This window comes from Budorcas taxicolor, chromosome 25 (genome assembly GCF_023091745.1).
Source record: "Budorcas taxicolor isolate Tak-1 chromosome 25, Takin1.1, whole genome shotgun sequence".
NCBI classification, from domain to species: Eukaryota; Metazoa; Chordata; class Mammalia; order Artiodactyla; family Bovidae; genus Budorcas; species Budorcas taxicolor.
The window spans coordinates 40,821,428-40,849,284 of record NC_068934.1 but is presented as its reverse complement, the minus strand read 5'-3'; the positions used below and the strand labels follow the sequence as shown (position 1 = coordinate 40,849,284).

Genomic DNA, 27,857 nt, shown 5'->3' with positions numbered 1-27,857 from the left:
CTCTGGCTGTCTTAACTATTCTAGGGCTTCAGTTTCTCCAGCTGCAAAAGGGGGACAACCCCAGTTCCCCAGAGGGCTGCGGCGAGAGCGGGCTGGGACAAGGTCACAGAGGTCTGCATGGGTCCCGGCAGAGCCCAGGCTCCACTGATGGGTGGGTGGGGGGATTGTATCAACAGGGTTTCTGGTGGCTTCCTGGCAGGGTGACCTGTGACAGGTGCCAGCGTCTGGGCAGGCGTTGCTGGGATGCCCTTGATTGGGTCCAGCTGATCAGAAAGAGCTGAACTGAGCTGACATGAGTCATAACAGGGTCCCCTGCCCTGCCATGGGCTTTGGGGGGCTACTATTTAGAGCACCCGGGCTGGACCTCATCCCCTGACCCAAAGGTCCCCTTGGGCTGGGCCCTGGCAGCAGGCTTCAGGGAGAAGTGCCCCTCAGCAGTGGGTCCCAGCTGATGGGGTGCTGAGAGCTCCCGGGAGAAGGATGAAGGCACGGAGAATTCCAGCTCGAGCTGGCGGGAGGTGAGACATCACCTCGCTAGCCTGCAGTGGGGCCACGGCACCAGAGTCAGGCACAACCACAGGGGACAGGATGATGTGCTGTGGGAGGCCCATCCAGCAGCCTCTAGGTGAGCCCATGAGATTTCCTGCCTGGCAGAGGTGGCCTTGGGCATCTGGGCCCAAGGATAGGCTGGAAGTTGAGCCTGAAGGAAGGGATGACAGCCAGGTCCAGGCCACTAGGATACATCTGATATCAACTGAGCACCTTCCACGTTTTGAGTCCCAGATGAATAGCCTGCCATCCTCACAGCAGCGATGCAGGGTGACAGCCTTGCTCTCACTCCACATGGGTCTGGGTCCTGGCTCTGCACGTCATGGCTATGTGACCGTGGACAAGTTACTTAACCTCTCTGTGCCATGGTTCCTTATTTCTAAAATGGGGCTAAGAACAGCAGCTACCTCGGAACTGTCACAAGGGTTAAATGAGTCACATACACTTAAGTCAGCACCTGTCACAGATGCTCAGCAAATGCGGCTCTTCCGCTAACATTTTTGTTGAAAATTAGGAGGCTGAGGCTCAGAGACCCTGCCCCACACCTTCTGAGGAGCAGGAGGCTGGGCAGGCAAGAGACTCAGGTCCTTCCTCCTGCCATCCAAAGCCCACATGCACTGCAGGAATGTCAGGCTTAGAAGGGATCCTGGAAACAGTCTTGGGGCCCCCATTTATAGGTGAGGAAGCAAGTTCAGGAAGGCCCCAGAGGCTCCCAGCTTTCCCATTATGTCCCTCCCAGCAGGAGCTGGACATGCAGCCAGAGTCGCCGAGCCGGCCCGGCCCTTCCCTGCCACACAGCACACACCTTCTCCAACTCCTGAGAGCCGCTCCCATTAGTAGAGTGTTGCCCCAGGGAGCCTGGACTGAAATCCTCTCTCACACTTTGGATACAGAACCCTCTCCAAAGCCGGCAAAATCCACATGAGCTCCCTTGCTGGAGATCAACCCGCAAGAAGGCATCAATCACTTGAGCAGTTTCAAGCAGACTCATCGGCGGCTAGCTCTCCACCGCCCGGCAGGTGGGGTCCCTGCAGCTCTGCAGCTCAGCTGGCAAAGGAGAGGAGGAGACCTTAGCCCCGAGCCCACCTTCCCTGGATCCTGAACAGCCCTGCTGGTTGAGGCTGGTGACCGGGCCAGGTCCAGCCACATTCCAGAGCTGCCAGTCCCAGACCAAGGGCAACATCCCCAGGACAGAAAGTCACCACCCCTCCAGACCTCAGTTACCTCTTCTGAAGAATGAGGAGCCTGGACTAAGGGGAGGCTGATGTTTTTGTATTTGTCAACATTCATTTGCATCCAAAGCTGCATGTGCCTATATAGAAACCCAAAACAATGAAAAGGTGGAATATAAATTTAAAAACAAACGAGAACAAAAACTAAGTAAATTGAAACAGAAGACTGGGGAAATCATTGTAGATGTGCGAGACATAAAGCCCATCGTAGAAGCTGCATGTAAAACTAGCGCTCACCTCCATGCTTCCTGGTGGCCAAAGTGAAAAGGGAAAGTGGGCAGTCGGCACGCACTCTTTAAGGGGTTCCCAGGTGGCACAGTGGTCAAGAATCCACCTGCCAATGCAGGTGATGCGGGAGATGTGGGTTTGATCCCTGGGTTGGGGAGATCCCCTGGAGAAGGGCATGGCAACCAGCTCTAGTATTCTTGCCTGGGAAATTTTATGAACAGAGGAGCCTCGTGCACTACAGTCCATGGGGATCACAAAGAGTTGGACATGGCTGAGCATGCATACGCATGCAAGGCCTCTTTCAACACTCTGTAAGGTGCTGTATTCCTTGGGGCTCTGAGGGGAGGGCCCAGGACTCCCATTCCCATAATGAATGGGATGCCCCCATGCGACCGGGCTTAGAGAAGATGCTCCCAAAACGGTGAAAGGGACCTGCTGGGTCTGTCTTTGTTGGCCGATGAGCTTGACTAGTCTTGAAGGGTAGTCATCTGACTTGGAGGACTGACCTAAGGGAGGCTGGGCCCCTTGGGCAGCCTGCAGAGCTAGTGCTGGCCCCGCAGAGGCTCAGTCTCAGCTGGGGCAGGCTCACCAGGGGCTGCCCTCTGGCCTATATGGGCTAGCAGACGCCTCTTACCCTCTTTATGTCTGTCCAGAGCACGGGCTCCAGGGGTGGTGGAATCCTGGCAGAGCCACTACTACTCAGCTGTGTGGCTTGTTAGGCAGCTCCTTAACCTCCCTGCTGGCTTGTGAGACTTAAACGCGGAGCACCCGCAGAGGGAGGGGCGCGGCACCTCGTAACCAATCGTCTCTGAGGTTGCGGGGCGGTTCTGGGTGATGGAGGAGAGCTCCGCCCATCGCGAGTTGGGGACTCCACCCCATTCTGCGACTTCCAGCATTTGTCAGTTGCCTATGGAGTCTTGGGCCTCCTCTAAGCCCTTTGTGCACATAACTCACTCAGTCCTCATTGGAGGCACTGCTATTACCGTATTTTACAGATGAAGTGATTTGCCCCGGGTCACCTAGCCTAGTTCCGCAGCCCGTGTCTTAACCGCCACTTCAGAGGAGCAGGAGCCAATTAAATGCTTTTCTGAACCCTGGGAGCGGGCTACTCATGTTCCCCAACCCGGTGGAGGGAGGCGCCAGGGCTTTAGGGACTACAACCCACTCTTTGGGTCTTCCTCTGGCTCCAGACTCCTGGTCCCACCACTAGGGATACACTGTGAGCATTGACCCCATTCCCAGATGAGGAAAACTGAGGCCGAGGAGAGGCTGTTCCACGGGCTGCCTGCAGGTGCGTGGGCTGCGGCCCAGAGCTAGAAACTTTATGTGTCCCCTTACTCCAGCTTCATCAGGCTGCACGGCTGGGATTTCAAAGCAGCCTCCTGGAGTTACTTCAAAGGAAACAATGTCTCTGCCCCTTGGTCTGATTCCTGCTTGCCCTTCGAGTCCCTCTGTCTCCCAAGTGTGAGGGTCCCGCAGAGGCTGGGCTCTGAGAGGTGAGGGGCGGCGGAGGGCGGCGGGGGAGGCAAAAGAGAGTGAGAGTGAACATGGGTGGGCCGGGGGCGCAGGGGCCACCCACCTGGGCCCGGGTGTGTGCAACCGGAGTCTGGGCCTGAAAGCTGTTGCTTTTCACACGTCAGCTGTGCTGGAGCAGAAGATAGAGGCGAGCCTGCCCAGGGCTGGGGACGGATTTCGGCAAGAAATGGGTCCTCACACGCCCAGGCCCTGGGAGGAAACAGGTGCCTGGTGAGGCCCGCGGTGGGGCAGTGTCGGGGACGCTGCTGTCTCTGCTTTCACCCCACGCTGCCCCACCAGGGTCTCAGGCTCATGAGCACCTTTCCTGCACCGCCACCGCCCCCAACCAGGGCAGCCTTGAAGGACCCGGGGAGGTGCCTCCTACTCCCCTCACTAGGAGCCTGTGGGTGGGCAGGACTGTTTTCATGTCACAGATGGGGAAACTGAGGTTCCGAGGTTAAGCAACCTACTGAGTGAGGGGCCAAGTCAGGCTTTGAAGCCGGACCTCCCTGCGGTGTCCTCTCCACACCCACGAGCATACATGTGTTATTCAGTCGTGTCCGACTTTGCGACCCCTTGGACTATAGCCCACCAGGCTCCTCTGTCCGTGGAATTTTCCAGGCAAGAATACCAGAGTGGGTTGCCATTTCCTTCTCCAGGGGATCTTCCTGGCCTAGGGATCGAACCCGGGTCTCCTGCATTGCAGGCAGATTCTTTACCATCTGAGCTACCAGGGAAGCCCATGAGCATCCGTGGCGCCTCACAAACCAGCACTCTGGGGCTTGGGCACAGAGTTCAGGGAAGAGGATGGAAAGAAGCAGCCCCACTTACTGGGGGCCACACCTACAGTCATGCTGGGCTGGACCTGGAGATGGCACCAGCAATTATTCTATCACCAGTTAGTAGAAAAAAAATTCTTACATAGCATTTCCTACATGCCAGGTACAGTAGCAAGCAGTTCATAGGTATCACCTACTTTAATTTCATCTTTCTAGCAACCCTATGAGCTACGTGTTATTGTCAACCCCATTTTACGGATGAAGAAACGGGCCCAGAGAAGTTAGGTCCCTTGCCCAAGGTCACTCAGTGAGAGCCGGGCCGCGAGCTTCCAGTCTGTGCCCTCGGCCCCTCCCGACGAGCCCTCATCAGGGCTCCATTTAGCACAGAGGCCCCAGCTTCTCGTTCTCACGCTAATTATTTTCCACTCGTCTACAACAAGCAGAATTTGCCATCTGCCACGGGCCCTGTCACTGACACCAGCCAACTCCCTGGGAATCAATTGAGGCCTTTCGTTTCCTGCTAGTTCTGGGAGGGAGGCTGGCTGCTGGGGGATGAGTTGGGGCGGGGGTGGGGGCACTGCCCTGAGAGGCAGCAGGATGTGCCCCCCCACCCCTCCTTGCCCCGGGCATGGCAGAGAGGCCGGGCCTTCCTTCCCCCCTGCAGTCTTCCCTGCTCGTCTCCTCCAGCTTTGTCCTGGGCCAGAATGGACTTGCTCTGGAGAGCAGAAGAGATTCCCCTCTGGCCAGTCCAGGTTTTGTTTCTGAATTCTTCCCTGGAGACGGTTTCTGTTCTTGAAACTAGGAATGGCCTTTGCCCCACCCTTATTCTGGGGCCCAGGGCCGAGGTGCCCTGGGGCGGCTCAGCGAGGCAGGGCTCTGGTCTCCCAGCCCCTGGCCAGTTCCTTCCGCCTGTCTGTGCATGCAGGCAGGTGCCCATCCCAGGTTTGCTTTTATTTAGGCGGAGTCTTTCCTGCGCTGCCCCTGCGGTGGTGCCACATCCCCCTTCCCCTGCAACCCGCAGTCTCAAATGCGCACACCTGGAGGGTAATGGCTCCTCCAAGGAGCCCACCGCTGGCTTCCCTCCAGCCCTGAGGTGGGGCAGCCCTGAGTTTGCATCTTGGTTCTGTTACTTCTAGGTGTCTGTGACCTTCATTTCTCTGAGCCCCTGTTTTTTCATCTGCAGGAGAGGACAACGAAGGACTCCCCGCTTCACCGGGAGTCGTGGAGTAAATGAAATAACGTATTGAAAGCACTCAGCGCCTGGCAAGTATTCGTTGCCACCATCATTATTTATCCATCATCTTCTCCTGAGAGTGCTTAGACCTCATCCTCACGGCCCAAGTCCTTCCCTGCCCAAGCTGTGGCAGGGCTGCTGATCTCTGCGAGCGAGTCAGGCTTCCTGCACAGAAAGGCCCTGCTCTTCACCCCTGTGCACCAGGGTGACCCATGCCTGCCCTCACCCGTGCCAGCCTACAGGAGGCCCTGACCCACCTTCTCGGGCAGGGATGGCAGGAGTCCCACCTGCCCAGGCTGAGGCCTCACCGGCCCTGCCTCCTTAACCCAGGATGAGCCACGGAGATGAGAATCACCATCCCACAGCTCAGGTCGGACAGGGGAGCTCTGGCCCAAGGCCACTCCGTGCTCCTGCAGACGCCCCCGGTCATCTGTTTGTCTCAGAGGTTCAGTGGGGCCCCTGGAGGCCCCTTCCCAGCCCAGACTCTGGATGCTCTGAGGGGCGGAGGCCCACCGCTCATGCCAATGTGCCCACTCCAGCGTCCTGCTAGCAGTGCCCCCGTGGACCCCCTGTCCCCTCACCTCCCCCAGGGCCTCTGCTCTCTGGCGAGCCAGTCGCTGGGAACCCCACCAGGCAGGTCATCTGCAGCACTCTGGCCGGGCTTCCCAGAGCTTCCGAGAAGAGATTCCCTGTTTCAGGTGCTGGCGACACCTCCGAGAGGATTTCGCACCTCCACTTCATGAGGAGCCCCCTAGCAAGGCTGCTAATGAGTCTGCTAAGTGGGCACACCTCACCTGACACCCTGACACCTTCCTGCCAGGAACCCCGCCACCACGCCCTGCATACCCTGTGCCACCACGGTCCTATTGTGCCTGCCTCTGCAGCCTGTACTGGGGGGCTCCCGACTCTGGGGGTGGGGGCTGCATGGGCTATGGAGGATCCACAGAGGCGGGCCCCCTTCCCGGGCAGCACGGCCATCTAGGGCACAGCCCTGCGCTCGGCTATTGAGTTTCACGCCAACCATTCCCTGGGCATCGCAGAAGCAGGCAGGGATCGAGTGACTGAGTAACACAAGCTCTCTCCCAGGGGACGAGGTCAGCAGAGTCCCCGTGCACCACAGGAGCATCGCTGGAGGTGGCAGGTGCTGCTCTCACGGGCCCCGGGGCCTCGGCCCCGGCCCAGCCCCTCTGCCCTCCTCTCCTGCGCCCAGCGAGTGGATGGCAGCGCTCTCTGAAGTGGGTTTCTCAGGCACCCCCAGATGAGGGAAGGGGGTCACAGCAGGCTGGGGCTTGCAGGCTACGCTGGTCAGAGTGGCTATTAGCTTTTTTACCCACTGGGGCTCCTTGTGACATTGTGTTTGAGCTAAACGGTCTCAGGGCTTAAAAACGTTTGAGAAACCCCTGGAAACAGCCTGACCTCTCAGGTAGGCCCACTCTGGCCCTGGCTTTTAGAGTTCTACGTGCTGTTTGGGTGCTGGAGAGAGCCTGGGGTCTCCATCCGGGATCTAGACTAATTCAACCATCACGCGTGTCTGCCTGGCCTGCGCCACAAGGCGCCGAAGGAAATGGTGACCCACCCAGGTGCTCAGAGACTCCCTCTGGCCCCCTCACACCTCCTTGGGCATGGCAAAGCCAGGCCCAAGCACGTGACCCCAGGTCTCCAGGGAGGGCTGGGGGCTCCGAAGGCCACCGGATGGAGAACAGGGTAGGCCTGCCTTTTGTTCCAGGGTCTCTGACCACTCAGGCGTGCACTGAGCAATGACCTTCAAAGTCCGGACGAATCAACCACTGCTTTCTCCTCCTCGGTAAAGCGGGGCTGGTGATGACAGTGCCTACCCCGTGGGAGATGACCAAGTGGGTTCAAAGTTGTGAAGTGCTGAGTGCTGGGTCCTTCATACAGGGGATGCTGGGTAGCATTGGATACACACACACACATCTTTTTACAGTTTTAACTTAAATCAACCCCCTCCTCACAAGTGCATTAAGACTCCTAAATTGCCCTGTTGTTGTTACTGTTTAGTTGCTAAGTTGTGTCCAACTCTTTGAGACCCAGTGGACTATAGCCTGCCAGGCTCCTCTGTAGATGGGACTTTCCAGGCCAGAATACTGGAGTGGGTTGCCATTTCCTTCTCCTGGATCTTTCCAACCCAGGGAGCAAACCCACGTCTCCTGCATTGCAGGCAGATTCTTCACCACTGAGCCACCAAGGAAGCCCCTAAATTCCTCTCAAATAAGATGACAACGCCCAACCATTAGCTATCGAGCTTTGCACCAACCAGCCCCTCCAGCCCTGCTGTTGGGCAAGCCCGTTCCCTGCACCCATGTCCCTCTCCTGCTCATCAGTGGAGTGCCCAGTCTGGTGCTTCCTTCTCTCCGGACACCCGCTCACTTCAGGGGTTCCTCCCTGGCGAAGCCCGGGGCCCATACGGTTGGCCTTAAGCCTCGGTCCTCGTTGGTCAGCCCACAGCTCATCAGTGAAGTTGCAGCCCACCATCCTATAGGCTCTGGGCCTGCCTGCCTCACCTTGTCTGTTACACTGGAGGCCCCCCAAAAGGTAATCCTGGCCTCCCCCTTCTTCTCCCCCCGGGCTAGGGGATGGGCCCAGTGGCTCAGGGCAACATGGGGGTGACTCCATCAGGCCCCGAATAGAGGTCAGCCTTCTGCCTCCTCAGGCCTGGGCAGGAGCCAAGGGCCAGCTCTGTATCTGGGCATGTGAGGCCTGGGAGGGAGCAGGGCCCGACCTGGACTCCGGAGTAGGGTGTCACTTTCCTCCCCAGAGGACTCACCCTCAGGGCCTGGGGCCCCAGGCTGATCTCACTGTCACTCCTGGGGCCGGGGCTTCCAGGCCTGCTCCCTGGGGTGGAAGGAGGAACAGCCCTGGTGACCGCAGGCTGCCCGCCCTTCCTGCCCCCAGTGGCACTCCATGGCCATTTCGCAAGGTCATGGCAGGGAGGTGACAGGCATTCGGCGGGGTCTCCGCCCCGTCAAGCTGGGGCAGGCGCCTGTGGCCCCATTAACTGCTCACCACCGGCAGGGATGCACCTGGCAGCCCCAGGGAGGCTGGCAAAGCTGCCGGTGACTCCAGGGCCCAGACCTTTCAACCAGAGCTGACGGCACCACGGAGACAGGCCGGCAGGGCGGGCCGCTGAGTGCTATAACGGGATGCCCACCTGGGGCCCAGGAGACAGACAGGGTCCTGGCCAGACTGACTGGGGCCGAGGCTCCTGCCAGGCAGAGAGTGGCACCATGTCCCCGCCGGGGCTTGGGGAGGAAGGTGACAAGGCCTGTTTCCTCAGCAGGCCCAGCCCTTCGCCGCTTGCCCAGGAAGCCTCTGGAGTCGGGGGTGGCGGTGGGGGAGTCGGCGAGAGCTAGGGGACTGGAGGAGGTGGCCTGCGTCACGGCGCCTGCTGACTGCCCCACCCTCGGTGGCCGCTGGCTGCTATAAATATGGCTCCTGCCTCCGATGGTGCAGGAGGTGACCTAGAATTGTGGGCTCTGGGGCCTCCTGGGCACCCCTCCCCGCCAGCATCAGAGGCAGCAGCCTGACCAGAATGTCCTTGCAGCTCGAGAGCCCACCCCCACGGTGAGCACGGCCCCGGCCGGGGCTGGGGAGACCCCGGCACTGAGGGGGACGGCGGCTGCAGCTTCCCAACCCATGTCCCACCACCGTCCTTTCTACCACTCGGCAGCAAGCGCCAGGGATGCCAGGTCCCCCGAGATCGAAGGCCTGGCCAGGCTGCAGAGGAGACAGATGGGAGGCCCGAGACCACCCACTGAAGCCTCTACCCTAAAGCCCAAGGGCAAAGGCCCTAAGGCCATTTGTTCCGGGTCCCCCACCCCTCCCTCAGTCCACAGTTCCTCGGCAACGCCACCTGGCTTGCAAACCTGCCACGGCCCGGAAGCCACCCTGGATGGACTCGACTGTGACTGTCCTCCTTCCAGTCGGTGGCAAGCATCTGAGTGAGCCCGTCCCGCCCTCGAGGGACCCCAGGCGGGCCCAGGCCCCAAACCCCAGGGCTGGGCGGGCCTGGGAGCAGAGGACACAGCATGGCCCCAGGCCTGGCTGTTTCAAGGACCCCCCAACCCCCACATGTGGCCAGTTTGGTTCCAGACTCCCTGGCTCAGGGCAGCGCTGGGACCTAAGAGGAGAGGAAGCCAGGATCAGCCCCAGGGGTGGGGCCCCAGGGTGTGAACACAGGTGAAACCTAAAAATTAATTTCCCGCACACAGCCATCCTCCACCTTCCAACACACAATCAGAGAGCCCACTACGTGCCAAGGGGCCACAGCAGTAAGTAAAGTGGGGCCAGCCCTCAAGGATCCGACAGGCCAGAAAGGAAAGACAGGCTGGAAGCTGATCTTCACATATGATTGTGAAAAATTCTACGACTTGTGCTCAGAAGAGGGGTCCTTGTCGGAGCCCCAGCAAAGATCTGAAGGGCAGCTGCCTGAAGAATTGGGAGCAGGAGCTGAGATCTGAAGGATAAGGCGGAGTAACGTGGCCACATGGAGAGGGCGGCAGGTCCATGTGCGGGGCGGGTTGGGGGCGGAAACGGAGCCTGGAGCGTGGAGCAAAGACCAGAACCAGCCAGACGGGAGCAGAGGGGAGGGACGCGCTGGAGAGGCTCCTGGGGTCTTGTGAGCCAGCTTCATCCTGGAGCTGGGTGGGAAGCTCCGGGCCACGGCAGGCATGATGCGGGAGAGGAGTCGGGGGCCAGAGATACAGCAGATGGCGGTGACCGACAGGCCGGGTGCTGCCAAGGACGCCCCGGCCTGATGATGGTGCCCCCGGACAGGCCGAGGGGCCGACACCGCATCAGCCCTTAGAGCCTTGAGGGCTGCCCGCCTGGAGCACTTCCTGCCCAGTCTCTTCCTGCAGGCAGGGGAGGATGGACCACGCCCCGCTCCACCCGCTCCTGGGGGAACCCACTCCCCAGTCTCAGCTCTGCCCAGTCGTGCCCTCAGTGGGTGCGGCAGGCCAGGGCATTCGTCCAGCAGGCACCCACTCAGGGGTGGTCCCTGGGCCCCACTCCCACAGCCGAGGGACCCCCATAGTGAGCCTGAGGCTGGAGGCATTCCTCCTTCCGTGCTCATCTCCTCACTCTTCCGGCCACTGGCTCTGACCACAAATGCCACTGCGCGGGGGAGGGGGCGTGAGCTGCGCTAAAGCAGGGAAACAGGCTCGGAGAGAAGTCTCTGCCAGTCAACCAGCCTCCCCCCGCCCCCACACCCCATTTCCAGTCTCCATGCAGAGCTCATCACACGTGGAAAACACTCTCCTTCCTCTGCCGGCCGGCCTGCCCTCACCTCCACGCTGCCCTTGCTCACCACGCCCCAAGCACGTGGGCTCTCTCTCTGTCTCTCAGACAGCCGGGTGTGTCCTGTCTCCTGGACGCGCCATCCCCCCTGCCCACCCCATCATTCCGATCCCAGCTCACGCATCCCTCCTCCTGCCTTTCTGCCCAGCCTCAGGGCAGCCCGAAGGCCCTCTCCATCACATTACCATTTTATTTCCCTCTCAGCACTTTCCACCATCTAACCCTCTCTGGTTTATCCCTGTGTCGATGTGTTTACTATCGAAGCAGCAACCCACTCCGATATTCTTGCCTGGAGAATACCATGGACAGAGAAGCCTGGCGGGCTGCAGTCCATAGGGCCACAGAGTCAGAACACGGCTGAAGTGGCTTAGCATGCACGTTACGGTCTAAGTCTCCCCACCAGGATGTGGCTCTTGGGCAGGGGCCTTGTCTGTCTCCTTCCCTGGTGTGTCCCCAGCCCTCGGCAAAGGGCCTGGCAGGCGGCACATCTAAGCACAGCCTTGCTGAATCCAGTGCAGAGTGGAGCCCAGAGCCTAAGCTCCTGATTTCCAGCCCCAGCCCTTCCCATTCCACCCACACGCCGTGTGCCTTGAGTCCCAGCTCGGGCCTGGACAGCTCTCCTACAGCAGAGGCCATGAACGGGGTCCCCTGGTGCCTGAAGACCACACTGCAGGCGAGGCAGGGGAGAAACGCGGCACCATCATTGCTTTGATGATGCAGAAATGCAGGGTCGGGGTGCTGGTGATCTGCTGGGGCGACACAGTGAGCAGTGGAGCCAGGATGTGGCCAGTTGTCTGGGGTGTCCTGTTGGCTAAGGAGCTTCACTGCATTGATGAACCTGCTCCCTTGGCTTCCCAGCAGGTGCCCAGGCCTTCCTGTCCATGGGAGGGTGGCCTGCGGCACCCTCCGCCACAAAGCCTGCTGCTGGAGGGAGGGCACACGTCAGTGGGAAGAGCACCAGGGCTTGTGTGTTCTCGGGGTGTGGCGAGCACTTGAGGCCCCTCCCCATGACAGGGTCCCTGAGAGACCCACATGCCTGAAGCCTGGGGGGCGTGGGGGGCTCCCCAGGATCTTGGGGATACTGTCAGCAAGAAGGAAAGGGAACGAATGGAGAACGACTCTCCTCTTAGGGCCTCAGCGATCTCCCATTTGAGGCTTCCCAGGTGGTACAGCTGATAAAGACCCCCTTGCCAGTGCAGGAGACACAGAGACACAAGTTTGATCCCAGGGTTGGGAAGATCCCCTGGAGAAGGAAATGGCAGCCCACTCCAGTATTATTGCCTGGAGAATTTCATGGACAGAGCCTGGCGGGCTACAGTCCACGTGGTCACAGACAGGCAGACACGACTCAGCACACAAAGCACAGGATCTCCCATTTTCCCAGGCCTCACTTTTTTATTCCCCCTGAATGCTCACCTGCCAAGGGCCTTCAGCCTCTGCTTTGCAGACATAATCCTAGGAAAGATGCTGAAATATCGATACCACTGCACGGCTACCCTGGGTGGGAGATGGGCCGGGAATGACCATTCTAGGCCCAGTGTTTTAGATCAATCAGAACCAATGCCAAAACCTAGGCCATCGGTGACTTGCCCATGACTGTGGAGCCTCAAAGCCTCTTTCCTCTCCAGACAATGGGCACGGAAACAGTGGCTGCCTCCTGGGCTGGGGGCTGGGGGTGGGGGGTGGTGACCAGAGGTGACCGGGGAAAGGGCCTGCCCTGCAGATCTTCATTCTGCCTCCTCCCTGTGACCCTCATCTGCTCTCTGCCAACTTCCTAGGAATGCGAGGAGACAAACAAGACAGAGCAGAGGCTTCTTAGAAGGAGAGCACTATAAAAAGCCTCACAACATGATTACTTTCCTTTAAGACAGAACCCTGGGCTTCGACACCCCCGCCCCCATGGGGCCTCATCGGGCTTCTCCCAGTGTCCCCGCTCCTCCTGCACGATCGGGAGACTGAGACCGGAGGCTGAGGGCAGGCCCAGCGGGAGACACGCCCCAGCGTCCCCCTACTAGACGTAGAGGACCAACCCGGGTCTGGACGGTGGGCAGGCTGGCTCTCGGCCCCGTGGCCGGCTCTGTGCGGCCCTCCCACCCTTGGCATCCGGTGTCCTCTCAGCTCTTCTGGGCCTTGGGAGGACACATGAGATCACATCTAGGAAGTGCTCAGAGCTCCTCAGAGGAAAAAAAGCCAGAGGGATCCAAAGTGGGATGGATTATGTATCAATGGGCTCATTTATTAGCACTTTGTTTCAGGTCGGGGCAGAGGGGGGAGACACATGGGGTTCACTGTCAGAGAACCCAGGCTTTGTACTGCACTCGGCTTCTACTACCTGTGGGCAAGTTGCATCCTCTCGGAGCCCTGATTCCTATAAAAGGGGGAGGGGGACATAAGATCTGAGTGATGCTGGTTAAAGTACAGCCTGCAAACAGGGACTGCCAGGGTACCAGCCTCACAGTGTTCCCATGGGGGTGACAGTCGAGGGCTTGGCAAGAGACCGCATGAAAATGATGTATTTTAGGGAGCATCCTTCTGCTGGGGAAGTTGAGTCATAGATGAAAGGCCTGAGGATGGGGCTGTCTGCAACGTCACTTGAACTTGCAGACCCTGTGTCCATCCCCAGGCAGAAACTGACCTGGACCAGCAGAAGGAGAGAAGGCTGAGCAGGGCCTGGCAGCCTCTGTGACTTAAATCAAAACCTCAGAGGACTAGCACTCCCCTCTTCCACGCCGGTCCTGCTCCCCAGATAAGAGGTGGTGGTAGAGACACCAGGCTGCCTCCCTGGCTCCAGCACACAGCCAGCTCCCCCAAGGCCAGCATGGGAGTGACTGGACAACCTGATACAGCCGCACCCACCTGGGAAGACCGTCCCCAACTTGAGCTAGGATGCGCTCCTGGCTGCCCATTGGGTGCAGTCCAGCCACTTGGTGACAGCCTGATGGTCCTCACGGCTTGTCTGGCAGGCACCAAGGGGTGGAGTGACCACGGGCCACAGCAGAGGGCTTGCTAAAGGCCACAGTGCAAAGCAAGGTGGGCACCCCGTGGTGGGGCAAGATCCCTCATTCTCCCAGGACCCGAGCCACAGGCAGGACTTCAGGGAGCGGGGTGCCGGCTCCCTGTCCAGCTCATTCAGGCCTCTCCCTGGGGTCCCAGCTTCGGGGGAGAAACGGCTACTTCTCCACTGGGATGCCAGACCCTCCCAGCTTCTGTTTACCTAATCTGTTCTCCTTGGTCCCAAAGATCCAGCCTGTGACTTCAGGGAGCCACCAACACATTCCCCAGCCGGTGACCGCTCTCAGAAAGAGACGCGGGGTGGGGGTGGGGTGGGCGGGGGCCGGCCCGGGCCCAGGACCAGGGAAGTTTCTGGTTCTGATTCATCTGAAAGGGGGTGAGGCCCAGGGCAAGGCAGGCCTGAATCAAGGCAGACTCTCCTCGCTGGGAGGGAGAGCAGGGCCGTGGACAGGTGCAGCTGCCCCAGGAAAGGAAGGGACAGAGGTGTCCGGTGGGATATTCCCAGCTTAAGCCACATGCTCCTCTGCCCCTGGCCGCACAAAAGCCCCATTGATGCCAGGCCTCGCCTCCACGCTGATGCCCTGACTCAAGGGTTCTGGGGACCTCTCCTGCTCCTTGCTGACCATCCAGCTGCTGCTGCCGCCGCTGCCCTGGCATGCCAGGCATGCTGGGCCCAGCAGTGCAAAGTCACATGCTGTGCGCGGGCGAGGCCAGGCACTGCTGGGGCAGCGTCGGATTGCAGGGTGTGGCGCTCACGGGCAGCGCAGCCCTTCTTGGTTACTCAGAAAAGCTGGACACCAGAAGCAGTGGACCACTCGTCTGCCCTGCCCTCCAGTCCCACCTACTTTCCTGGAGGGCAGATCCTTGGGCAAACAGTCAGCCAGGTGCTGACGGCACGGCAAAAGCAGGGCTGGGAAAAGCAAACACTGCGGGCCACCCCCACCACCACCTTGCACACCAAGCCTTCTCCAGGGGACAGGGTACACAACCAAGCAGGAGGCTGCCAGGGAGAGTCAGGCTGACCTGGGCCTGGACCTTGGCCAGTTCCTGACTGGGTGACTCTGAACAAGTCTCAGGGCCTGGGGCAATGCCCACATGCGCCGCTCTTGTGAAGGTTAAATGGGAGGAGGCCTGTGTGGGAGCACTAGGCACGGTTTGGCATAGACTAGGGTCTTGATTCATGGAGGCTCTGTCCAGTGCTACATGGATGTGGCGTGAAGTGGGGCAGGTCACAGAACGAGGGGCAGCACCTATGGAAGTCTGGGCACCACACCCTCCGAGGGCATGCTTACTCACAGCCCCCTTGTCTCAGCCTCTGGGAGAGACTTCTGACAATGGCCCTACCAGCAGGGGCTGCTCCACCAGCAAGAGATGCTCCACCAGCTGAGGCAGGAGGTGCTCTACCAGTGGGGGGATGCTCCACCAGCAGATGCTCTACCAGCAGGAGTGCTCCGCCAGAAGGAGGTGCTCTACAGCGGGAGATGCTCCACCAGCAGGAGTGCTCCACCAGCAGGAGGTGCTCCACCAGCAGGAGTGCTCCGCCAGAAGGAGATGCTCCACCAGCAGGAGTGCTCCACCAGCAGGAGGTGCTCCACCAGCAGGAGTGCTCCGCCAGAAGGAGATGCTCCGCCAGCAGGAGTGCTCCACCAGCAGGAGGTGCTCCACCAGCAGGAGTGCTTCGCCAGAAGGAGATGCTCCACCAGCAGGAGTGCTCCACCAGCAGGAGGTACTCCACCAGCAGAGGGGTGCTCCACCAGCAGGGGCTGCTCCACTAGCAGAAGATGCTCCACCAGTAGGAGGTGCTCCACCAGAGTGAGGTCCTCCACCAGAAGGAGGTGCTCTGCCAGCAGGGGATGCTCCACAGCAGGAGATGCTCCTGTTGGCCCCAAACTCAGGGCAACCATGAGTCAGATCCCAGAACTCCCTCCAGCGGCCGAGGGCCCCACTGGCCCCCCATGCAGTGCTTCTGCTTCAGGCTGGCCCCGCCCACAAGCAGCCAGAGGGTCACTGTCTGCTCCTCCCCACAGACCCTACTCTGGGGTTGAAGAGCACACGCTGGCGAAACAAGCTGGCTTCATCCGCTCTATTACTCACCACGGTCGAGTGCTCTGCGGCATCAGAGTTCATCGTGCCTCCGTGCCTTTGCACAGGCCATTCTCATGGCGTAGGATGCCTTTTCTAATCCTTTGACCCGTGAACTCCTCAACCTATGAGGGCTTAGCCTAAACACGCCCTCCTCTGTGAAGCTCGCAAAAGCCTGCCAACCCTGAGGCAGATCTGACTGGTGCCCCTCCATTTCTGTCCCAGGTACCCTGGTTCCCCACCAAGCTGGGAGCTCATAGAGGGCAGGACTGCATCTTCTGCCCGTGTCCTTGGCACCCAGACTGTGCCTGGTGCCTCGCAGCTGCTCAAGAAACATCAGTCCAGGCCCAGGCCCTTGTTCTTCCGAGATCTCACCAGTGGCCTTTTTGGCCAAAGAGACTCAGGCAGCGTGTGGGAACCTAGGCAAGACAGCTTCCCTCACGAAGCTGATGGGGGCTCGAGGATTCTTCGGCTTGGACGCCATCCGCGCTCTGCGCACCAAGCTTCCCCACAGTCAGAGGCGGCTTTGGGGGCTGCAGGCTGCCTCCCCGTCTCCCAAAGCAGAAAGCAAAGTTAACAGGAGGGCGAACACAGGGAAGGGAAGTGCAGCCGGAACTGCAGGGAGAAAGGGAGTCATGGCTGCCATCTGCTGTGCACAAGATGTTTGGAGAACACGCACTCCTCGGCTCGGAGGTCTCCCAGCCAACTCTTGGAGGGCGGCCGCCCCTCCGCAGATGGGCACCGGCGGGCTCAGCCAAGCCCGAGAGGGGCCAGGCCCCCTCCCACTGCCCAGACTTTCCAGCTGCCCCCGCCAGACCTCTTGCTTCTCAAGCAGGCTGGTCCGGGGGGTGAGGGGGAGACGATGCCAGCCCAGGACGCGAGCCACCTCTTCCAGGGAGCCCCCCACAGGCTCTGAGGGGACAACTCCATCACAGTGATAATAACATTGCAGACATCATGATAACAAGGGTAACAACACCAACTACTGTTCAGTGAGAGCTGGATGACCTGCTGGAAGGCCTTGTGCTGGCAGCTCGCGGCCACGGTCTCATTTCAGCTGTCACCCCAGGGAGGAGGGAGGAGGGAGGAGACATGGAGAGTCCAGGAGAGCACCTGTGCTCTGCCCCAGGGTGTGGGGTACCTGGCCACCGAGGCCCATTAGAAGACGGTCCTCGGGCCCTCCTTTATTCTCTAAGCTGGAGGGCTCAGTGAGCAATAGGAGAACATCTGGGTGAGAAGGAACCTTCTGGGCCACGGAGTCACATACCCGCATTTCAGGGAGGGAAGCAAGGGTTAAGGATGCAGAGACCGGCCCCAGGCCACCAGAGGTCAGTGGGAGGTGGGGGACATGAACCCTGGCCTGGGACCTGGCTCCTGGGGCCTCAGCAGGCTCCCGGGGCCTCAGTAGGCTCCCGGGCAGGGCTGTCCTTTGGCCTTTAAAGAAAGCGGCCCTCGGAGGGCTCAGGGGGCTGGCCCTGCCTCTAGGGCCCATCCCCGTTTGGACCAGGCCTCCCTTACCTTCTGTGCCCCAGGCTGCAGCGGGAGGGCCGAGCTGAGAGCCAGGGAAGGAGAGGCCTGTCTTCCTGGCTGTGCCTCCAGGCCTGTCCTAGACCTCCCCCTGGGTCACCCTGCCCAGAGCCTGCTCACAGAGGAATTCATGTGGCCAACAAGGCTGGGCATGCTTGCAGGGGTGCTGGGTGGCCCGCTCACCAGAGACGCTGGAGCTGCCCCATGGCACCCGGCCAACCACACCCGTGGCCTCTCACCAGACCAGGAGGGTGGTTTCTGCAGGTGGGCTGTGGAGAAGCCTGCCCGCCTAGACTGAACTGTGCCAGGGCTCTGAATGCCCCTCCGTGGACCTCACTCAGCCCTGGGCAGTCCGGCCCCTGGAGGGGTGGGTGGGGGTTTGGGAGGCTGCCGGCCCCTGCCATTCCAGCCTGGAGAGGTTAGGGGGCAGCACCCTCCCCTCCCTTCGGCACCTGGAAGGCAGGATTTCCGGGGCAATCACCCAGAACTGTGCCTCCCATCCCATCCCCAGCCCGGCTCGCCCCACGCAGCCTGCTGCAGCCGCCCCCACAGGCCTGCTCTCCAGCCGCGCGCTCCACGTTTCTGTCTGCTTGGTCCCCCCCCCAGCACCGCCCACCCCCATGCCATGATTGCAACACCTCCATCTCGCTGCCTGCTCTCTGGAGGGCAGCACAGGCAGCTGGTGGCCAGAGGGTCTGAAGACGGGCTCCGCGGGGCATCTGTGGGCCTGGAGATCGCGCACTGGCTTGTGTGAACTCTTCCGGGGGGCAGACTGCAGTTTTCTCTCCTTCTCCAGGGGCTCTTGGCCCCCGGGCTGGGTCACTGCCCTGGCCCCACTTCCTGCCTCTCAGTCCCCACCGGGTTGCCCTGGCTCTGAAGTGCCCGGGTGGATCAAGGGAATCAATGGCTTCTCTGTTCTCCGGAGGGAAGGCATTTCATCACCCTTGGGGGGAATCTTTCAGGGAGGCAGGGAGCAGCCAAGCGCCGGCTCAGGACCCCCAAGGCCTTAAGGCTCCTCGTGTTGGAAAGTGGGAGCCCTGTGCTTGACGGAGATGTCAGGGCTGGGGGTGGGGGGGAGGCAGCTGGGTGCGGGGGTCTGGGGAGACCTGAGGACTCCGTGGGCAAATCTGCCCCTGGCCGCCCGGGGCCCCTCGGCCCCAGCTCCCCTGGTTCCTGGGACACCCTCCGAGAGAGCGACACCTTCACAAATGGCTCCCGCCTGGGCTGAGGCACAGGCAGGCTGGGGTGAGTGAGTCAGCCAGGGGAATCCCAGCGCCCGCACCCACTGCTGGGTGACAGTTCCGCTGACACCTCCGGAGCGGGGCACCCAGCCCCTCCCAGCGCAGGGCGAGAGGAACACCCCAAGGGCTCCCCACCCCCAAGCCCTGTTCCCTGAGATGGGAGCCTGGCTGCGGGGCAGGGAGGAGTGACTGCTCAGAAAAGCTTTTCAAGTGGGGGCTCTGGGCCTGTGACATGCTCTGCAGCCTCTTCAGGGCTCTGGTCTCTCATCCTTGGTGCATCCGTCAGGAAGGAGGCGGGAGCAGGGTCACCACGGCCACCGCCAGTTCCAGCCCAGCGCCCATCACCCTGGCCTCTGGGTATTCTGCTTCCCGGGGTCTCAGTATCTCCAGAGCACGTTCCTGGTATCCTCGGTATCTCTCCCTTGTCCCTGGGGGGCCCTGGCTGGTCTCCAGCCTGGGCACCCCCACCACAAGCTGTCCTGTCCAGGAAGGGCAGGGTCAAGGCTCTGTCCAGGAAAAACGAGGCACAGCAAAGCGAAGAGCAAGGCCAGCAGCCTGAGCAGGGAGGCCAGAGAGGACGGGCACAAAGCCTGCTCCCAGCAGGACGTCCTGTCCCTCAAGAAACCCAGCCAGGTCCCCACAAACCCGCCAGACCGGTTAGCGGCCACCTCACTGCTGCCGGCCGCCTGAGGGTGCTGAGGTGGGGCGGCCCCATTGGGCAAGAGCCTGCCTAGCGGGTGCCTCACTGTCGACTCCGCCCACTCCGTTATTCCATTCCCTCCCAGTCTGTCACCTGCCCAGGGAGGACCACCTTCTGGGCACAGGTAAGGGCAGGGAGATGTTCTGAGCATGCTCGACTCTCTGCCTCAGGTGGGCTCTCAGACCAGGGGTGGGAAAGCAGACACCGGCCCTGCCCTGCCCCAGCCGATGCACTCAGTGGGATCTTAAGAAGGAGCCTCGGGGCTGTGAACATGAAGTGAAAAGCCCCAGCCCTGAGGAGTTCTTGCTGCAGAATGATGAGGACACCCACACGCGGGTCTGTGAATACAGAGTTCTAATGCCAGGGACCCCGCAGCGAGGACAGCTGCTTAGCCCAAAGCAAGATAGAGAAGGCTTCGAGTCGGGTGCTGATGGCTGAGTAGGAGTTCACCACCAGGCCGAAAGAGGGGGTAGGCACTTGCCACACTTGTCCTCCCCCTCCTCCGGTGCTCATACACACTAGCCTCCCGGAACTCCTGGGGGGCAAACACAGCCTGAGCAGGGGCTGGGCTCCAGCCAGCACTCAGCCTGCCCCCATCACCTCTGCCCTGGAGGCGCTCTGGGCTGAGCATCAGGGCTAGCTCCCAACTCGGGCCTCTGGGTTGCTGCCAGGCAGGGAAGCTGGTGATGGGAGAGACCCAGAAACCCATCCGTTTCTTTCAAAGAGCACTGAAGAGATGTGACCACAAATACCATGAATTTACTGAAATGTCTTTAAAGCAAACGGCTTGAATGGATCTCTCCCACCCTCTCTCCCCGCTGAGCCACTCACTGAAAAATAGCAGCTCATAAGGTAGAGACTTGGGGCTGCTGGGCCTGATAGAAACGGAGTCTCAGCTGCAAAGCCGGGCAAGAGGCACTGGGATAAAGGCAGCTCTGGGCAGGAGATGAAGAATGGCATCCGACCACGGGCAGAGCAAAGGTGATGGAGGAGGGCTTGTGGGAGACCAGTATCAGATCCAGGAACGCTCGGATCGCTCAAGCCCTCGACTACTGGTGGCTTTCCCAGCACCACGGGTCTCCCTCTGTCCTGTTCCTCTCTTCACCCTCGCCTTGAGGGCCCTGCCCCGAGCAGCTGCTTCTGCACAGCCTCACTGGGCAGCTAGAACGGACAGGTGAGATTTTCCTGGACAGCACAAACTGCTTGCAAACCCAGGGAAAGGAGCAAGAGTGGGAAGGTATGTGACTCACCAGAGATAAGAGCTGGAAGGGCCCACGGAAATCAGAGTTCAAGAGTCCCTGAATCTTAGTGGTGAAGATTCTAATAGGCCCCGAGAGGTACGCTGATCTACTTGAGGTCACACAGCTATGGGTCCTTGTCCTGTCCCTGGCTTCATTCCAAGACTCATTCATTTCAACCATTACTCCTTGAGCACATCCTAGGTGCCTAGACTCTGGAATTTAGTCTTAGGCTTTTCCTAGATGATGCCCTGATGAAAACTGAAGTCTGTCCCCTGAGGCTTGCAAGCCAGGGGGCGGGGGGCCTCCCATTGCTTGGCTGTCTCCTCCCCACTCATTCTTCCTGTGTAAAGAGGAGGAGGTGCCCTCCCATCATCAGGGGAAGACTTAAAGAAGGGAGGAAGGGAAAAAGTGGGAGAAACAGTGGGAAGGACTGGGGAACACTGGGCACAGCCTGAAGGGGAAGGGAAGAGACCAAGGCGAAGGACACTCCAGAGGGGGCAGGCTGAGCAAGAGAGACACTGTTCTGGGGGTCCTGGGCTGCTACCGGCGCCTGTGGCCTAAGGACCCTGGACCAGACATGATTACCTATCCTTCTTTTTCCTTCTTATCACAAAGAATATGTTCTCCATAGAAAACAGAAACAAACAAAAAAAACCAGAAATCATCCAGGATCCCTCCAGGAAAATTATTAAGATCTGCTTCCCTGTTCAAATACAGGAGCATTCCATACCTGCCACATTTTTTTTTTTTTACTGAGCCAGAGAAGGTGAATATTTCTCATTAAACATTTTTCTAGCCCAATCTTCCCTTATTATTGTACAGCAGTCCACGTGCCTGCAGTATGTGAGTTTAATCAACCAATTTCCTACCGGTGGCCATTAGGCTGTTTCCCCTTCTCGCTGTGAGAAAAGCCCCACAGCTGGACACAACGATGAGCCGCTCTGGGCCCCCAGGTGGGATGGTGCTGGCTACTGGGGGCTCCTGGCCCCCATCTAGTGTCCTTTCTCCCCCAGCAGAGGCAGAGCCTTGTGTGCAGTGTGGGGAGGTAGGTACAAGGGTCTTGCCCTTCTCCACCACTCTCAGACAAGGAGTGATTTCCAGTGACTCTCAAACTTGAATAGGCAGAGAGGAGGTGGGTAAATGCAGGTTCCCAGGCCCCACCAGGCATTATGAAAGCTGGTGGTCCAAGGTAGGGCCCAGAAGCCAACAGCTGAGCCCATCAAGGGCATCAAGGTCAACCCCAGGTGATTCTGAGGCTGGGTGAGCTTCCTGGCATTGAGAGATGCCCTCCGGGAGAGGATGAGGCCCAGCCATGGTTCTCTTCCCTGAGTGAGCCGAGGAGGCACCTCAGAGCTGCTCGAACTGCAGAGTCCTGGGCCCCCCTCCAGAGATTCTGATTTAGTGGGGAGGAAGGGCCCCTGAGATTCTGACCTTTCTAACCTGTTTTCAGGCCTTGCCACTGGTGCATGGGCCACATTCAGGAGCACTCAAATTAGACTGGCGTGGGCACTGTGTGCAAATGCAGCGGGCAAGTGCAGGCGCTGGGCACCGTGCCTGGAAGGGCAATCACAGCAGGCACTACACGAGCACTTCTGAGGCCTGAACACTGCCCCGGCCGTTCAAGCTGTGGTCCGTGAGCCTCGTCCCCGGGGCCAGGTCTGGGCCCCACCCGGCCTCAGAGGCAATCTGCGGGATCTTAGTTCTCCAGCCGGGGATGGAACCCGTGACCCCTGCAGTGGAAGCGTGGGGCCCCAGCCACCGGACCACTAGGGAAGTCCCTAAAGCAGCACTTTGCTGAGACCCGAACCCCGTCAGCCTGTGTCATCTTTCTGATACTCCTCCGATGCAGGTCAATTCCCGATTTTATAGCCAAGATTCTGCAGCTGTGAGGTTACGCGATGTTGTTACGGTCTCCCATGTGCCACCAGCAGGGGCTGCAACAGGAAGCCAGATGGTCCAGCCCCAGAGCCCGGGTTCCTTACTCCAACTCTCAACACCCCCTGCAGTTTTCTGTTCAAGCCCCACCATTATGGCAAGAGGTGAGACCTCAGAGACCAGGGGAGTCAACCCAACTCTGAAGTGCTCCCCGAGAAATGCAGGCAGGGCTGGGGGGTGGACTGTCTGCTGTGTCCATGCCCACGTGCTTCCCTCTGGGCCCACTGTGTTGGTGGCCCTGGTCTGGGTGGGGGTTGTGCCTCTTGAAACCTACAGGCTCCGTGGACACGGTCGGGGGTGGGGGCGGGAGCAGGAAGCGGGAACTGGGGCGGAGCTACCAGGAGCTCAGTTTTGTCTCAGGACATTCTTTCTTCGCAGCCAGACTCAGCTCTGTGTGCCTTTTGAAAGGCAGCAGAGAATATCTGTGCTCAGCCCAACGAGGCTGGCCTCTTTCAACCTTCCCCTTGCTGCCATTTCCAATTACAACTTCAGAGGCGCCTGTAATTTATACATCTCAGGATGCACTGCTCCAGCTGCTTTATGATGGGAGTTCATTACACCATTAAGGTTAAACTTTTATAAAGTACTGAGCAGGTGGTGGGCTGGGCGCCCGGCTTAGTTACCACTGCCGGAAGCCTGCTGAATAGGGTTCACCTGGGGTGGAGGGGGGATCAGGTTCTCTGAAGGGGCCAAGAAATGGAGAAGGCGGTCCCAGAGAATGGGGGCCCTCTGTTAGCCATTTATTACGCCACACAGTGGAGCAGGCAGGCGACAAGGAGAACAATCTGCAGCAGCTCAGCAAGGCTGGCAGGGGGCGTGGGGGTGAGTGGAAGCCCCCGTGCGGCCTGCCAAGGCACAGGGTCTGAGCCCGGACGGGCCCACACGTGGGCAGTGACAAAGGAGATGGGAGGCTGGTCCTCTCAGCAACAGGGTGGCTCTGGGGGGGGAGGTCTTCCTTTAGTAGGAACCTGTCCTTCCTGGGGCTCAAGGGGTCCCCCAACCCGATACCAGGTCGGGGAGCAAGAAGGAACACCTCCTGCCCCCCCGAGAGCAGGGGCCAGACGAATGGGGGTCTGAGGCCCAGCCGGCCAGCTGCAAACACATGGCCTTGAGCAGGTTTCTTCAGTTCTCCAAGGAAGCTGAGATCCTTAACCCATCCCTCAGCTGTCAAACGCACGTGCCTCCCTCCCAGGGCACGGCCCTAGCACAGAGCTGGGCGAGCGCCCACTGCACCAGAGCTGTGTCTGTTCTTCGCATTAAATGAGTTAAGGGCAGACGGAGCACTGAGGAAGGTGTGCCCAGCAGGGAGAGGATTCTTGGCTCTTTGTTGCTCTTGTTACGTGGTCTGTTTATGTATCCGGCCCTAACCTGGGAACTCTCTGAGGAAGCGGTGGTAACTTTGCTTACTCCCAGCTCCAGGCACAGAACTTTGGCCTGCAGTAGCCGCTTGACCAGGGTCCCTGAGAGCGGGTGGATGGGAGTTTTACAAGTGGTGGGGCTGTTCCTGGCTCTGCAGGCTGGCCTGGGTCCCGGGGACGGTGTCGGGCGGAAGACCAAGTTCTCTCAAAGGTATGAGGCTGAAGCCACCTCTTGAGAAACATTCCTTGACTTCCTAGGAGGAAAGAGACTCCAGATGTGGCTGGGTTTTCTGGCTCCGGGACACGGGGGTTGACTCCCATTCTCCTTCCACAAGTCCCCAGAACCCAGGAGGATGAAGCAGGGTCTGCTGGCTCAGGAAGCACCGCTGTGGCCGCGCAGGCTGGCCTCCTCCAGTCGTGGGAGAGGCTGCCCCAACCGACAGGCTCCCAGGGCTGGACAGGACCGGATGGGACTCTGGACTTGTCAAGGTCGCCAGCGTTCTTGGCTGTGAGTCCAAGTCATGACCCCCATGCTCGGGGTGCATAGTCTCACCCACAGTCCATCTTCCCACAGTCGTGGGGAGGGGCGGGGGGATGGCCCCTTAGCACAAAGGGGTCAGAGACTCTCTAACGAAAGACTGGCCTCTCCCAGAAACCTCAGGGGAGGAAAAGGTGGATGAAAAAAAAGAAAACAAGGCAGCCGGATGGAAGAGGCGCCAAAGGGAAGGAAACCAAGCTAGGAGAGGAACCAAGAGGGACGGGCCGCCTCGGAGAGTGCTGGGGTGGGAACAGGGCTGGATGCCAGAGGGCCGGCGAGCCACTGCCAGCCCTGAGGAGCGCCAGGGTTGCCTGGCTGCAAGATGCAGCCTCACGAAAGTGGGGGGGTGGTCCCCTGGGGGGACAGATGAGCGGACGGCAGGTAACATTTACAGTGCTCCCGGCACTGAGCGGAACGTCCAAAGAGGTGGCATCTCATTTGACCCCAACAGCTGCCCGGTGTGCTGTGTTCCACTAGACACCGCCCCCCCCCCTCCAACTTTAGAGACGAGTAAACTGAGGCTCTGAGAGTTGAAGGACTTGCCCACATATCAGTGGACTTGAATGGAGCTTTATGCTAAAGTCCATGTTCACAGGCCCATGTTACATTGACTTTAAAGAGAGAGAGAATGAATCAGAGCTGGGAGATTGGAAGAATGAGAGGGGCAGCGTGGTCTTGGGAGGCTTGGCCATGCTGAGCGGGCTAGGTGGGCAGTGCCAACCAGGAGGCAGCATGTCCAATGAGACTGCAGAGGCCAGGACGGCCCGCTGGGCCCAGGGCTGCCGGGAGGACCCGGGCCAGCCCGAAACTGCAGCGGGGCAGCTGGCCCAGGGCAGCGCAGAGCTCCTATGAAGCAGAGTCTGATGTAATCCCCGCCTGCAGAGGGCGGAAACTTGGGAAATGAAACCAGCCGTCACCTCGCTGCAGCCCGGCCACAGATTTCCAACGGCCATGCCAGGCGGGCCTCGCCCCTGCCACAGTCAAAGGCCTCTGCCCTCCTCCCCAGGGCCCGGGGGAGCACCCCCCACCTTGCCCCCAGACCTGGTCCAGCACTGAGACGTGCTCAGAGTAATGCTGATGAGAAATCAGAGGGTTTCTAGCCCACGCCCTGGGAAGCCTGCCATCGGGAGGCTGACGGTCTCACCGCCTTCCGGAGCAGACGCGGGGCTCACCTCTCCACCAGGCTTTCCGCATACTTGGAGGGGTGACAGGAGGTACCCAGGGCGGCATGGTGAGCCATCCTCTGTCCACACCACACCTGCCTGAAGTGACCTGGTCAGGCTGCCCGGGCAAGTGGCAGACGAGATGGGTGGTGAGGTCTGAATTCCAGGCCGGCCCCGTGCACTTCCACATGACCCAAGGCCCCAGGGCAGGCGGGGTGGCCTCCAGAGGACCCAGGCACACTGGCCAGCCATCCGGGACACCAGACTGGGGCCTGGCCCCCTTGAGGGACCTCCTGCCCAGCTCTTGGCCCAGCAGGGTCCTCAAGCAAGGCCTTCCAGCTGGTAAACCACGGAATTCACTAGTCTGTGCAGGCAGCTCAGAGCATGGGTGTAGATCCCTGGCCCAGGTATATGCCCAGTCGTAAGCATTCCTGGCCTTCATGCCAGCTCCTGAAGCTTTGAATCTCACACACAAGCAATTCTAACCCCTGACCAGCAGAGTGTCTTTCCCACCCAGCATTGCCTCTGAGCATGGGCACAGCCAGAGAAGGAGAGTAAATATCATTGTTGCTGTTATACAAATGGGGCAACTGAGGCTTGGAAAGGCTGAATGACTCATCTGAAGTTGCCCAGCAGAGCCAGAGGCAGGATCCAAGCCTGGCACCCAAGCCTGCCTTGCTGTCTCCCTAAAATCACCCATCTTGGGACCCTTGGAATGGGTGCTCCTGGTCCCCACGGCAAAGGAGGCAGCCCGACACAGGCCAACACATCAAACCAGACAAGCGAAAGGTTTGAGGCCGCTGGATAAATACACAGATATCAGATAAACAGGCCAGGGGAGATGGAGAGAGGAGAGAATTACGGGAGCATGAGGCCAGCACCCTGTATCTCAAGGCTGCTGGAGTCCAGGAGGCTCTGCCCTCTGTCAGCCGACTGCCTAGAGCACATTTCCACACCTCACCTATAAAATGGGTTAATACCACCTGCCTCTCGGGTGGTCATGGGGATTAAATGAGCTAATGCATGAAAAGGGCTTAGCATGGCGCCTGGCCTGTTCAGTAAGTGCTATTTGCCATCATTGTTAGTCTTCAGTGAGAACATGCATTAGTGAGGGGGACAAGCCATGAACGTTTAACAACACACGCTCAGAAGGGCGCCTGTGCTCCACCCCCTGACCACGTCACGTAGTACAGTCCTGGTGTGCAATGGCGGGGGGGTGGGGGGGGTGGGGAAGCAAGGCATCACAGTAGATGAGGGAACTGTGCGAGCCTGAAGGAGAGGCAGAGCTCAGGGAGGAGAGGGGAGGGTCCTGGGCTCAAGCCCTGGCTTCCCACCTACTTGCTGTGTGTCCTTGGGCAGGTAACTCACCCTCTCTGAGCCTCCTATAAGACACAAGTGGAGAGGGATGGGGAAGTAGAGGGATATTTATCACAAGGAGTAAGTGGGATTCTCTCTGTGCTATATGCTGTCCCAGGTTGAATTCCCAGCATTCACAAAATGGCAACTATTGTTATTATTACTGTTATTTGGTGGCTGAGCAAAGGCTCCTGGAGACAGATGCCCTGAAGCCTCCCAACTCCTCAAACCTGAAAGGGTCTGGCCCTAAGGTGGGTGGGGGCAGGGAGCCAGAGGAGCGGCCTCCCCGACCTCACCCCACGTGAGGCCTGCCCAGAGGGAGTCGCCGCGTGCTGGGAGGCGCAGGGCAGATGGTATATAATGAAGAGACATCAATAATAAATTAACCTCAAGGAAGTCCAGGAACATCAATCATAAATTAATTAAATGGCTCCAGGAAAGGCAAGGACAAGGGGCCTCTTTGGGGCGGCAAACTGCCTCACCTTACACGGCATGGCCCACCTTCCCGTCCCCGGCCCGCAGGCTCTGCAGCACAGGTATCTCCAGGTGGAGGAGCTGGTCCTCAGGAGCGGCTCCCCAAACACAGGTGAAGCTAAGCCCAGCTCTCCTCCCACCCAGCCTCCAGCTCAGAGAGCTCTCAGACGCCGAGAGGGTTTCTGATGAAACTTCCCAGAATAGTAATCTCCTGGGCTGAACTCGGGCAGGCAAAATTTCAAGGGGTAATGTGGTGAGAAAATGATCAGACGCCTGGCAAGAAGTGCGAGGAACACTGGAGCCCCCTTGGTGGGTGCTCAGGGATGAAGGAGCACAGCCTCCTTCAAGGCATCCCCGACAGCCTCCTGCTTGCACCC

General features: G+C 59.7%; 1 protein-coding gene across 1 annotated transcript in view; it reads right to left on the bottom strand.

Annotated features, from left to right (window-relative positions):
- DAGLA (diacylglycerol lipase alpha) overlaps window positions 1–27,519 on the bottom strand; it is a 58,255-nt gene extending 30,736 nt beyond the window's left edge. Inside the window, exons 1-2 of the mRNA XM_052661853.1 lie at window positions 27,489–27,519; window positions 26,989–27,032 (exon numbers count right to left, since the gene is read on the bottom strand). The gene's annotated coding sequence lies outside the window, so the exon portion shown is untranslated. The remainder of the gene's footprint in view (window positions 1–26,988; window positions 27,033–27,488) is intronic.
- Between the last annotated feature and the right edge of the window lie 338 nt (window positions 27,520–27,857).